This window comes from Mauremys reevesii, linkage group 11 (genome assembly GCF_016161935.1).
Source record: "Mauremys reevesii isolate NIE-2019 linkage group 11, ASM1616193v1, whole genome shotgun sequence".
Classification (NCBI taxonomy): Eukaryota; Metazoa; Chordata; order Testudines; family Geoemydidae; genus Mauremys; species Mauremys reevesii.
The window spans coordinates 27,072,702-27,087,106 of record NC_052633.1 but is presented as its reverse complement, the minus strand read 5'-3'; positions in this window follow the sequence as shown (position 1 = coordinate 27,087,106).

Here is a 14,405-nt window from a genome sequence, read left to right as displayed (position 1 = left end):
TTTTCAGTGTGAACTCAGGTTCAGTGGAGGAGCAAGGGAGAGAATCATGCTGAGTATTTGCAATAGGTCTACCTGAATCCCAGGGCAATATGTGAGCTATAAGACCTATTGAGCTACGTCCTAGAGCCAGTTTCCAAACATTAAGATGCAACGACTTGATTACAAAAGAGAACAGCTGCCCTCTCTGTTACCGCCATAGAGCCCCTCTTAGTGGATTATTGCTGATGTGACCCCATCCCATGCCTGAAATTGTCAGCCACCTATATCAGTAATGCTCAAACACTATGACTGCTATGTTGTCTCCCCTCTACCCACAAATACATATAGTGTGCACAAAGGAAAAGTTCTTTCCCATTCTGGCTCTCTGAATACCTTGAGGGTGACTTATTGCACTCATATAGCTATCCCTCCCACCTTGGAGAGAAGGAAGATATACTGTAATAGAAAGTACTGTCACATCCTAAATATGCAGGGGGTTAGTGACACCAGTCATCTTATTGCAAATTTTCTAACATGCTTTCTGGACTCTCCCAGGACTCGTTGATCTTTAATGCCGTGAGAGTGAAGATGGCAGTCAGCCAATGGCCGGGGCATAGCAGTTGCCTGCTGGGTAAGTGGGGACATAACAATTGTGACATTATCTAAAAGAAAGGTGACCAAGTTTACACAAATGTATCATCACTGATGTATCGCCACTGTTGCATAATTGTGATAAATCTTGGACAAAGTAGGTTGTGTAAGGTATCATTGGAAAAGTTATAGTCTGCTAATATGATTATCCTGTTTAATGTATCATCCTTGTATATGAAGTTATGAAACTCTGTGGGTTTGAGATACAAACCTGTTGTGTTCTGGGTAATGCTCCCAAGAGAGATTTACATCAAGGCTTGCCAGCTTGCTTGATGGCCCATTAAGGACAATCAGTTCTTCCAGGGACTCTGCAGTCTCTGGGTGTTTCTGGGTAATGCCCCCAATACAAATTTACATCAAGGCTTGCCAGCTTGTTTGATGGCCCATTAAGGACAATCAGTTCTTCCAGGGACTCCGAGGTCTCTTTGGGCAGTAGGTAGGCAATGACTACCTCATGACTCAGCAAGGCACATGTGATCCAGGACTCTATGCTTGTGTCAGTAACTTTCCAGGTATCTGGAATAAGAGCTATAAATTGTGGACTGTGACATCATTCTTGGTCTTCATCCTGCTCTACATTTCTGGACTATGATTTCTAGCAAAGGGAAGCTTTGAACAAAGGACTGATGACCCCCCAATCTTTTTGGGTGGTCCAGGGAGACTTATTACAAACTAGTAGATTTAATATCACTGCTATTATCCTGATCTACAAATTCTGAAATCAACTGTGATGTATATGATTCATTTTTACTTCCTAATAACTCCTTTTATTTTTTCTCATATTAATAAACCTTTTGGCTATCAGCATGATTTTTGGGTAAGATCTGAATTGTATTTGACCTGGGGCATGTGTCTGGTTCTTTGGAACTGGAAGAAACTAATATATCTGACTCTTGGTTTTAATAATCATTTATCACAGAAGTCTGGTTTGTCTGGGTGGTACATAAGGGGCTAGAGTGCCTGAAGGGGCTTGTCTGTGGCTTCATAATAAATATTATAGTATTTTGGAAGCACCCTTTTATTACTGGCTTGGTAAAGTCTTATAATAGAATATACCTCCAGTTTGGGGTATATGCCCTGTTTTCTGGCAGTCTGATCTAAGATTGGCGCTCTTAGCTGTGTCCCATACCAGGCAGTGTGACAAGAATGTTGTAAGAACTGGGTGTATCCTGCACCTTTTTATGATGTGCATAGACTAAGTGAATAGATATTGATTGGAGTGTACCAACCAGTGGATTGGGGAGAAACATCACACCAGCTAGCTGTGAGCATTTCTGCATCACATCAGATGCCATGCATGCCTTCAGAGAGACTGTTCCTGTTAAGTTGCTTATGAGACAGACTGCTCAGTAGGTTGGGAAGAGGTCACCAATAGTTGTTCCATGAGCAGCAATAAGACAATTTTGTTGTACAACCAGCCAAGCTGTTGCGTTTCTATTTATTGCTATATCCTCAGTGTGTGCTACTACATGCAATGCTGTCAGGGGATGAGCTCAGAAATCCTTTCCTTTGCTCTGTGATTGAATGGACCCTGCTGCATGATAATCCAAACGCACCGTAACTACTGCTTTCATACTGCCAAGTGGGATTTAAACTGCTGGGTGTCTCCCAGGGTCATTCCTGCTAGCCACTGGAGATGTGCAAGAGGATTGTGAAAGAGGCTGGCAGCCAGTTTTAGTATGGCTGTACATTCAGAGTATCAAGTGAATTTGGAGAAAAACTAAAGAGCAAACAGACATAACAGATAAATCTAGGGACCAGGGAAATCCAGGGGGGTTTAGCAAACAGCTGCCTTCAACAGTTTTCAGCTCCTGGACACTGATGGCCATTTCTTTCAAGGATTGATTTGACTGGGGACACAGTCAGTTTTTGAGTCAGTGAAGTTTTAGAACCAATCCAAAGAGAGAAATTCCAGTGAAACCTGCTCCTCCAGGTTTCATGATAGATGAGTTTCCTTCAATATAAGGCTCTGATTGTTCTGAACATCAGAACAGTTGCTTCAAATTGGGTTAGCTCTGAAAGGTGATTGTAAAAATGGCATATTAGTTTCCAGGTTTGTTGTCTCAATTAATTCTAAATCCAATTTGCTCAGTATACAAGTAAAGGAATATTTTCCTAATTGTTTGCCTTGCAAACTCATCCTGGGCTATGGAAGTCAAGATGGGTTATTTCCTTTTCCCACACAATCACCAGTAGTAGAATTGAGCCTAGAGAATCTCTTCTCTGTCATACCTGTGCCACACTCATTGCCTTCATATTATACCTTTGGTTACACCAGGGGTAGGCGACCTATGGCATGCGTGCCGAAGGCGGCACGCGAGCTGATTTTCAGTGGCACTCACACTGCCCGGGTCCTGGCCACCAGTCCGGGGGGCTCTGCATTTTAATTTATTTTTAAAAGAAGCTTCTTAAACATTTTAAAACCCTTATTTACTTTACATATAATAGTTTATTTATACATTATAGATTTATAGAAAGAGACCTTCTAAAAACGTTAAAATGTATTACTGGCACACAAAACCTTAAATTAGAGTGAATAAATGAAGACTCGGCACACCACTTCTGAAAGGTTGCCGACCCCTGGGTTACACTTTTGCCATGTGAGAGGATGGCACAGCAGATGGGCAATACAATGGGAATTTATCTGCTTACTAACAATTCTGTTAAAGACACATAAGGATGTGTAAAATCATGGCTATGTAGGATCTGCTATACTATTAGGACTAAAAAGTACTAAAAACATTATTTTTGTCATCTACAATAAGCAGAGTCATGATTCTGAATACAGCCGGGGCAAATCTGTTGAATAAGATGATGTCATTTTAAAATAGTCACTCCTTTAAGTAAAACCACACTTAGACTTTGGAGACTGCTCTTTAGGAAAAGGACACCATTCACCTGTGTAAGAATTAAAACAAAGCATAATTTATAGTCAACACAGACTAGGAGTGCTGTTTTCAGTGCATAATAATAAGTCTAGTTAATGGTATTAATAAATGTTACATACTCTGTGGCTATCATGATCAGCTGTCTGCATCTCTAAATTATTCCCGTGGTCGTCATACCATTGTGTGGTGGTGGTGACATCTACCTACTATCTAACGTTTGGAGGGTGATGAGAGAGTGAAAGATACAGAAGTATAAATACAACTTGCTCTTGTGGGGCCTAATCCTGAAAAGTGTTGCTCATCTTGAAATCTTACTGACTTTAATGGGAGTTGAGAGTGCTCAGCATCTTTCACAGGATCAGGCCCTTAGGTAAGCAGCATCCCTCTTCATGCATCGCTTTTCCCCTTTGAAAGATTTGCACCAACCTTTGCACATAAGCAACATCACTGCTGTTTTCTAGAATATCAGTTGTTATGTAATTTAGAGGACAGAGCTTCTTACTATCCATCTGCCCACTCCAATGAGATAATATAGAACAGGCAGCTAAATCGCTTAAAAAGAATCTATCCACAACCTTTATTTGCAGATCAGAACTGAAACACTCTAATAGTTGAAAGTTAAACTGTCCCAGCTGTCACAGGCAGGCTGACTTTATAAATGAACTCTAAAGTATGCACTCCAAGGTTACATCTTCAGCTCCTTTGGCACAGCTGTATATTACCCATGTCCTTGAACGGAAATAACATTAGGCAACAAAGGTACAGAGAAACTAGCTTAGTCCTGCTAGAATCAAGCTCCAGCCAATCCAAAGAGATGTATTTCATTTTGGATCTGTGCCTGGCTTCATAAAATTAAGAGGACTGATTGTTACTAAAGTCTAGCAGTGAACTTGGAATTCAGTTCATGACTGCCTGGGCGGTTACAGTCATCTGTTAGGTACAATGGGACTACTTGATCTGATGTGTTCAATGCCTGTGTTGGGATTTTTTTAAGTCTCACTATGCCCATAAACACTGTCAAAACCAATAAAAATGCACAGGGAAGAGAAGTACAACAAAATAAATCTCTCCTATAACAAATCAACACTAAAGGATATACTATTTCTTTCCTCTTGTTAATGTTTAAGTGCTCAGTTTGAGTGGAGGGTTTTAAATGATACTGTACAATTTCTTCTAATAAGGACTTCTGATAGATGGGTGTGAACTTACTCTTGGGTATTTTCTCATTCAAAAATGAACTACAAAATTTGATGTTGATGTTGAAAGCAGAATTTGATCCAATGAGAGTTTGGGGTTCACAAATAATGCAAAACTGAGCCCTAAATGGCAAGATTGTTTTCAGCAACAATTTCATTTCATTTCAATTCAACTGAATTTCAGCAGAAATTTAGTAATTTCTGTAACACATATCACTCCTCTGTTTTTGCTGAAATACTCTCAGTAGATGGATTGATCCTGAGAATATATCCGTTCATTAACTTTAGAAGCTAATTGCTTGTTATTTAAATATTTATATGTAAATAAATATTTCTCAATTAGTTGTCAAAATAAAGGGCATTATCTCTGTTCTCAGTACATTTGTAGAATTGGCTCAGACTTTGAGTGTAAGACTGATAATCACTAGCACGTGTGTTTTCTATTGATTGTTTCCAGTTCTAGTTGTACTTATATTACTGCTTGTTGTTTTTATTATATTTTTATTTCTGAGAGTAGAACTTAGCTGGCTTTACTTCAAGGTAAGTTAAAGGTAATGACTACTGAAACTGCTTTTGCAAGAGATAAGATATTACTGTATATCAGAGTAGTATGTTAAATTGCTCATGCTTTTCCCACACTGGAAAATGTTGATATACCAATCAAAATAAGTGACATCTAAAGTTGAAAAAAATGAATCACTATCACAAATGGTGATCCATTTAAGATTTTCTCCAATAAAGACTATCAATCAGAAGACCCTGAAGCTGTAATAAAAATTAGAAGACAGATGATCAAAGGTTAAACATGCAGATAAATAAAAGTTAAGGTACTAGGTCCTAAAAGGATAAGTGACACTTAAATGAGTACATATATGCACACATGACAAAGGTCAAGGAAACAAAACAACTTTTCTTGATTATGAAACAAAACAATTGCTTAAGAATTCAATTATAGCTGATTTTTTTCTTTATCTTCATCCTCAGTATTTTTCCAAACATAATCCTTTTTCTTTAATTGTGTTTATAATTATCTACAATCTTTAGCTTCAAATATTGTTGTCTTTTAATACAATACCACAGCCTAGCATAATAAATATTACAAATGCTGTGATATCTTTGTATTATGCCAACTGTCACCGCCAACAAAAAAGGATTTGTTTAAAAAAGAAAATCAGATGACTTTCATCTACAATGTAGAGTTACGTGTGTTAAGTCCAAAACTATATTGTTTTTCCTCTGTTGGTAGAAAAGTAGATGCTTCCTATAAACTAAGGGCCTAGTCTTGCAACTTGATTAGCAAGCACAGACTCTTGCTCATAAATGAAGTTCTGTTGACTTCGGTGGGAATCTGCCAGTGACATTCCATGTGTGCAGTTCTTAGTTAAGAATTGGGCTTTATGTTTATAGTCTTGCCTCCATACAACAGCTAAACTAAGCTAAACGCCCCTTGCAGATACTTCAGATTTAACCAAAAATGTATCTGAAAAAGAGTTTTTTAACCTTATTTGGGATCCCAAAGTACTTGTTAATTGTCACCAGAATTTCAAATGTAGCATCCAATATAGATTCCAAAAATATTATATCCTAAAAAGATTCCTAATAGTGTCAACGTCTAGTGAATGATGATATTCTATGGGAACCTGATTCTGATTTCACTTACACCAGGATAAATCCATTGAATTTACTGGATTTATGTCCTGATTTACACCTTGTGTAACTGAGGTTAGAACGAGGCCCTAGAATTTTTGGAGATGTATGCAATTTGTAAAAACGTTCTGATTTTCTTACGGAGTTGAAAATAAATAAATAGGGTGTGATTCTTCTCTGACCAGTTTTTCCATCCGTTATCTCTAGCCCTCGCAGAGTGTTAATAGCCTCTGTTGAAAACTACCCTGTCCTAGTCTGTTTATAATCTAATGGTAGACATGATGGAACAAGTAAGAGCTAAAAACAATAGGTGAGAAATTTGGAGGATAGATGGATGATGATCAAAATAAGGATGCATAGTGATATGCAGGGACCTCTTATTTATACATCTCTTGTTCCAAAATATGGTCCACAATTCATTATGCTTATATGTTTTCTCTTAACCCACTAAAATCAGAGCAAAATATCCTCCATAAAGGGCCCTGATTCTGATCTCAGTTACTCAGGTGTAACCCCAGAATAACTCTACTGACGTCAATGTTAACAGAATCAAAGCTCAATATGTCAATAGAGAGTTGAAGTTACAGTAGCCTGTATGTTGAGCAGTCTGGAAGAAAGTATAAGTTACAGCAATTAGACTCCTGATAGACTTCACTAAACTTGCTGCTATAGTCAGCCCATCATGTCTAAGAGGGTGACTGGTGTGTACGGTAAGCTTTTTCTTTAAGTGACAGAAGAAAGTTCTAGTAATTTCAGAAATTGTTTATATTTCTCCATAAGGTTAATCTTGTAAATGATTTTATCTACACAGAAAGGCTTCTAATTGTGTCACAAGAGACTTAATTGCCTAAAGCAATGGTTGTTGAAGTGACTTTATAGAGCTACTAAGTGAAACTATATCCAAAAATTCAAAATCCCCTACCACTTTTGCCCATCATTTTAAGGTTATTGGTGAAAAGTGCCAAGAGATCAGACTTCATAATCTTCCCTCCCTCAGGTACAGTACCAAGTTCACAAATAGAAACAAACTTATTGAGAACTCTTGTTCCTATTGTCCCTCCGAACCATCCTATATCTCTACAATTCAAAGCCATCTTGCATACAATACATTCTTTCTCTGGGAAGAGAATAATTAATATTAACTGGATAACCACTTCCATTTTAATTCTATTATATGAAATGTTTTTTAAAAAGTACAGTGGCAGAAACAGCTGTTTTGGAGAGTCCATAGAGTGGTGCAATATGGGATATGTCTGGCCCTAGCATGCAGCAAATAGCTATTGCAGCAAGAACAGCAGAAACCAATAAAGCCTTTTGGGTCCCACTGAGGCTGAATGGGGGTTAGGAGGCAGGCAACCTGTTCCCTTTAAAATATACAGACGATAGAGAAGCAGGGGGAGCTTGACACTGCTTGAAGATCTTCTAAGGTGAGACGGGATCAACTGTCTGCCCCTGTAGACACCAGATGTGAGGAGGCATGGTAACTGTGCCCAGAAGCCAGCCCCAAAGTAGGAAAAAGGATTGGGGGTCTATTGAGAGGGGGCAAGATCCTCTGCAGAGGTGGATTAAACACGGAACCTGAGCCGTTTTCTCCCCAAAGTAGGCACAGTTTTCAGAAAAGGTTTGCCAATATGGGCTGAGTTTCAAGTTGGTAACAAAATCTGAAATCAGGCAAGTTACTAACCCATATAACTGGAAACCATATTGTATTATTGGGAGAGGAAACATCAACATGAGCAAGAGCCAGAGTAATGTTAAATTAAAAGGTTGGTACTCTGTCTTGTGTGTTTGCATAAAATCTGAAGCGCTCAAATCCATTGACTCCAGGGCAAGTTGCTTCACTACAATAAGTGTTTGAAAAGGCGGTGTAATTAAACACACCTCCCTAAGTGAGAACACATAGTTCTATGCTAGCACTTCCCTTTGGACAAGAGTCATACTTGTGCAATCATAAATTATGAGCATACAGCTAGGTATATAGACACGCTTAGAGTGTATGCTTAGTGGCTGGGTTTGACATGTTTACATCATTAGCAATAAAATATTCATGAGTTCTTGTCAACAATCAGTGCTGGGTTGCCACCCTGATTATTTCTTCTTCTTGTATCTTAACTCAGTGTCATAAATGTTTAATCCCCATTAGAAATTATCAGTGCTCTGGAAGTGTTCAAAGATGATAATCTTGTTCAAATAATAAGTAACCTTGGGTTATAATGGAACATTGCAAGCCACTGTAGTTGATGATACTGGTAGCCTGTCCTCAGTCACCAGAAACATAAGGTTAAATGCTCCCATGGGTTCTTCATATCTGTTTTTGTTAGTTTTTCAGATTTATTTTATTTTATCTCTCTAAAAAGATATAGATATTCTTAAGAGAGAGAAATAGATAAAGAGAACACGATTTTTTCCCCACTCAGGATTACAGCACAGTTCTATTAAACTAGAAATTAAAAATACATTGTTCTATTTAGTCTTTATGGGCTTACTCCTTTTGAAGTCAATAGGAGTTTCACCAATTCTTGCAATAGGAGGATGGAACCCTAAATTAGCTAACCAGCATCAATTCTTCCTCCTTCAGTAATACAACATAAAAATATATGGAGGATGAAACACAGTTCAAATCTTTGCTAGAACAACTGTCATTAATTTATCCTTCATCAGAGCTACAGCTTCCAAAAATAATGGCATAAAAAGAATTTCCAAGTTTCAACAGGTCACGTTAGTCTGCCATTTAGGGGGAAAAAATGTATTGGTACTGGTGCTATCCTCTGCACTCCAACAATTCTTCCTGTATGAAACCCCAGACCTGAATGTTCTTATGCAGTCTGCTTGCATTCTAGCTAAAGGGATTTATGGTTTACCCTGTTCAGAGGCTACCCTTAAAGGTGTTCCCACCCCTAGCCCCCCTAATGGAGAGACAGCCCAGCCACTCCCTGCTCCTAAACCTGGATTTCACCAAACTTGCTTGGGGCCAGATCTTTAGGCTCGGTCATCCTGTATCCGTGGAAAGATGAGAAAAGGAGGAATGATTTTTTCAATCATTTGAAAACAATAAAGATATAGGATTGGATTATGTCTGACCCTGGTGTAGGTGATCAAGATGACCTTAGAAAAGGTCTCTGCAGGAGTAGTGCTGCTGTCTCCAAGCCTGAGGCCTGATTGTCATGACAAACCATACAAGTGCTGCCAAAGTGTAAAAACCACAGACCCCTCATGTATCTGTCAGGCCTAGGGATGATCTGCTCAGGATGAGGCATACCCAGTGTTAAGTGGTTGATCACAGTGTCAGTCTGGATATGTCTCCTCCTCAACAAAATGGACCTTTTACGTGTTTAATGCATCGTTTCTTAAATAGAATGTAAACAATTCTGGGTGTCTTATACTTTATTCTGTGTTAGTATTATACCTAGTACAATGTGATAAGATAGCAAGAAGCATTTTCTAATGTAAAGCAAAACTATAGTATGAACAGATTTTTGAAAAGTATGCTGAGTGGGCTTCTAAAAGGCTATATTTGATGTTTGACACAGAAAATATTTGTGGTGTTTGTAATACTACATTTTAGAAATATGTTTTAGAGGAAGATAATGTGGATGGTGTTTGGTGCATCAGGAAAGCCTTCTGATCAGGTGGGTTAGTTACTTCATGAGGTGAGGGTTCTGGCACGTAAGGAATTTCACGAGAGTTGTTGTAGGAGCACCAGTGATCTGTATGTTCTGTATAACCTGTATGTTCAAAAAGTCGGTTACACCTTTCCCGCCCCCCCTTTTGTTGCCTCTCTCTCTTTGAATACCTGTGAAGTGGCTTTTCCCCTCCCCCTCCCTCCTGGAATGCTTGTGGGATGAATGGGCTGCTTAAACAGCTGGAAGATCAGAAGAGCTCTCAGGTAGACAAGGTGTCTGGGACTCTAGTTAGGCAGCGCTCACACAGCCAATGCATGGACACTGCACGGACACTGTCCGAGGTGGAGTGTGACCAACAAGATGCGGCCAAGTCATCTCTAGTCACAGGCCATGAGAAGCAGGTCCTTAAAAGGGGAAGGGGCCATGTGCTCAGGAGTGCGCTCACAAGATTGTACCTCCTGTAAAGGCCCTTCACCCAGACCGCCTGGTTGGTGGTTCGCCGCATTGCATTCCATTGTGCCTCGAGAAGACTTACCTTCATTGCACCCTCCATCACTGCGCTGTGGGACACTTACGTTGAAGGATCCTGACATCTCCAGTGCCGTCTTGTCCTGGGAGCATGAGTATGCAAGTGTGAGTGTGCTTCCCCCCCCCCCCCCTTTTGAGCTTAGCTATCAGTATAATAAACGTGCTGCTTTCTGCCAAACTCTGGTGGGTCATTAGTCCTCCTTAAGCTTACTAGCTGGCCCAATTTCGGGCAACATTACTTACTAACTGGCCCAATTACGGGTAACAAGAATAACATTCCAAGTTTTATAGGTAGTATTCTGCGTGAAGAATGAGCGTACTGCCTCACTAAAGGATACTCAGAGGCTGACAAGCAAAGAACATACTGCACAGAGCTGGTGGCAAATAGGTTTGAAAATTAATGACATTCCTAACCTGTTCCAAAATAAGCACCAAATGTTTCATAGTAGTTGGGGGGGAAAAGTGTAGATAATCCCTGCATACGAATCATAATGTGGCATTGGCATTTTTTGCCATTACCTTTCTGCCATTATAAAATAATCTCTAATTTGCTATTATTTCAGGTCTCTCTCTTTCTCTGAATTAGTGCTTTCCAAGAATTCCTTCCTCCTGGGCTTTCAGACTACTATGTTCAAATATTTTAACCTGCCTTATTCTATGTTAAATGACACTTTATTTACTGCTTATATTTCTATCCACAGAGGTATCTATTGTGTATCACATATTCCACCTAAAGAGGGGAATGTCATTGGCTTTTTGTTTTAATCAATGTCAGAATATAATCCAAATTTGTAGCATGTTGGCCTAAAAACAGTCCTTTTGGGTAAGACTACGTTTCTGATTCTCCAGCCTTTACTCACATGTGCAAATAGTGCTACTGGAGTCAATAGAATTACTTGAGTGAATATGGATTTCTCCTGGGAGTAAGGTTTCTGTATCACGTCCTTAGTCCCCTTCTGGAGAGTTGTGTGCACAATGAAAAATAATGTGAAGCCAACACAGACATTTAAATTATCAAAGTAAATATTTCCATGTCAGAGTCAAGATAATCCTTCATTTCAGCTGCTTATCTGAGATCTGTCCTGCAGATCTGATGGGAGGTTTTAGCTCTTCCGTAAAGCTGTTATGGATGTATGTGCTTGGACTGGGAAAACCTTTGTTTTTCCTATGGGTTTAGCAGAGAGCACATCCCCCTTGCAAAACGGGAAAACAGTCTCTGAAATACATATTATTTGAAGGAAGTATCCTGTACATTTTTATACTATGTTTTCCAGTAAAGTACAGGCTAGTGAGTCAAATAATAAAAAGTGATACAAGTATGTCAAATGAGATCCACTTAAAATATCTGCAGTTGGTTTTTGGACACAGAGACTGTCTTCCTATATCTCCACAGAGCCTAGCACAATAGGACTGATACTGTAATACAAATTATAATAGTGGAAATTAATAATAATTTTGCTCAGGTTTACCATCAGCTGCTTAGGCAACTGTCTCTGGAAATAAAAAACACAATGAATTTTAATTTCATATTTTTTTGCACATTGCTGCACACCATTTTTGTGGCTCACTTGCTTATGTTTCCCTTGGGAGATTATGCTAAACACATAATAGTATAGCAGATGGCCTCAGCATAGTGGATGGGGGGAGCAATAGATGAGAGATCTTGATTTTAGTAAGGCTTTTGACAGTTCCACATGACATTCTTATAAGCAAACTAGGGAAATGTGGTCTAGATCAGATTACTATAAAGTAGGTGTGAGGCTTCCTCCAGGCACCCAGATTGTGGTTCAATTTGTCCCCCACCCCACTCCCCTGCCTCCAGCATGAGGGAATCTATCGGTAGCTCTTGGACACTCTTCTCAGGACTCTGACAGTTCAGGTTAACAGCAGGTGCAGTCCAATCCCTGAACCCTGTTTGAAGAGCATTCCCCTGTAGCATCCAGTCCCTGTCACTGGACACTCACAGGTTTTACCAGGTAAGTTGCCTCTCAAAGAGGAAATACACACAGCTTGAGGGTTACAACTTAGGTTTTGGGTCCTCTGTATCAGCACAGTACTGTAATATATTTATAGTGAAAACAAATATGAGTGTATTAACAAAGAACAGATTCAAGTGACTATTGAGTGAGAATAATGGAAACTGAAATGGTTACCCACAAATCAAAAGTATAATGCGCTTTCTAGAGACTAAGACTTAGTAGACTACAACCTTTACCTAAAGCAGTTTCTCACCCTCAGAGTCTTTCTGCAGAGCTGCAGGATCCATTCTTTCATGAATCACTCCTTTCCACCAACATTGTTCCTCAGTGAAATGAATAACGGGGTGATTTCCTTGTTGTCCTTTGAAATGCATTCCTGTTGTTTTGTTCCCACTGTGTTGGCACCATGTTGAGTTCCCATCCCCCCATCAACCTGTTTCAATTTTACATGCAAATGTAGCTCCCGTTGTTCTTGTTTCACACTGCTTAATCTATATGCGACAGATTCCTTCTGGTCTGAAAGAAACCTGTTTCTCCTTTTGTTTGGTTACAGACTTTAAAGCCTAATATAAGTAGGTATACATAATTCCTTATAGAGTGTTAATACATGCACTTCACAGTGATGTTAATGACCAGTGTGTCACCAGCTTTCATTTGATACCTCACATGACATTCTTTATAGATAAATGCTGACAGCAATGTGTTCGGTGTAGTGAGTTTGTTGGGCCTCATAGGAGCTGCTGATGGAACAGTGAATCCTTTGCCAGTTGGCACTGGTGAATTCTTAGGATCCATTGGGTGCAAAAGTGGTTGAAGGACCATATTCAAGAGTACTTTTCAATGATTCACTGTCAAACTGGGGAGACTTATCTAGTGATGTCCCATAGGGGTCTGTCTTGGGTCTCGTACTAGTCAATATTTTCATTACTGACTTGGAAAATGGAGTGAAGAGTATGCTTATAAAATTTGTGGAGAACACTAAGATGGGAGGGATTGCACACACTTTGGAGGTGAGGAGGAGAGTTCAAAATGAGTTTGACAAATTGGAGAATTGGTTTGAAATCAATAAGGTGAAATTAAATAAAGACAAGTAAGTGTAACACCTACACTTAAGGAGGAAAAGTCAAATGCACAACTACAAAATGGGAAACAACTGGCTAAGCAGCAGTGCTGCTAAAAAGGATCTGGTAGTGATAGTGGATCATAAATTTGTCATGAGCCTTCCAAAGACACCTGACATGACAAACTTTGTATTGGATACCACACAATCATTTTACAAGGATGAACATGGGGGTGCTGGGTGTTCCCCCAAGGTACAGTTTGTCATGTCAGGTGTCTTTGGAAGACTCATGATGCACTGAGCATTGTTGTTACAGTAATGTTAGAGTAATGTTATAGGTTATAATTTCATGTATGTAGTTATGAGGCTGAAAATGTATCTTCATGGCTTAAGGCAAAAACTCTCCAAGAGCAGAGAGGCAATTCATCAGAGCATATATGGGACAAACCCAGCCCACCCTCACAGGAACAAAAGACGCTGGCCTAGGCAGCAACAAAAAGATCTGATAGACTTTCGAGTGAGTCACCCCCCTTCCTTGGGACTGCAATGAGGTAATGCTCAGCTGATTCTGAAGGTGTGGAGGAGCAAAGCCAAGACGGAAGAAAGGATGTCATAAGAGGGAGAGACGTTTGCCATGCTCTCTCTCTCCCACCACACCAAGCAACTGAAGCGCTAATCAAAGGGGAGAGCCTGGCTGAAGAGCAGCCAGCCAGCCTGTGGTGAGAAGCATCTAAGTTTGTAAGAGCATTGAAAGTGTTAAAATCAGCTTAGAATGTGTTTTGCTTTTATTTCATTTGACCAAATCCGACTTCATAGAATATCAGGGTTGGAAGGGACCTCAGGAGGTCATCTAG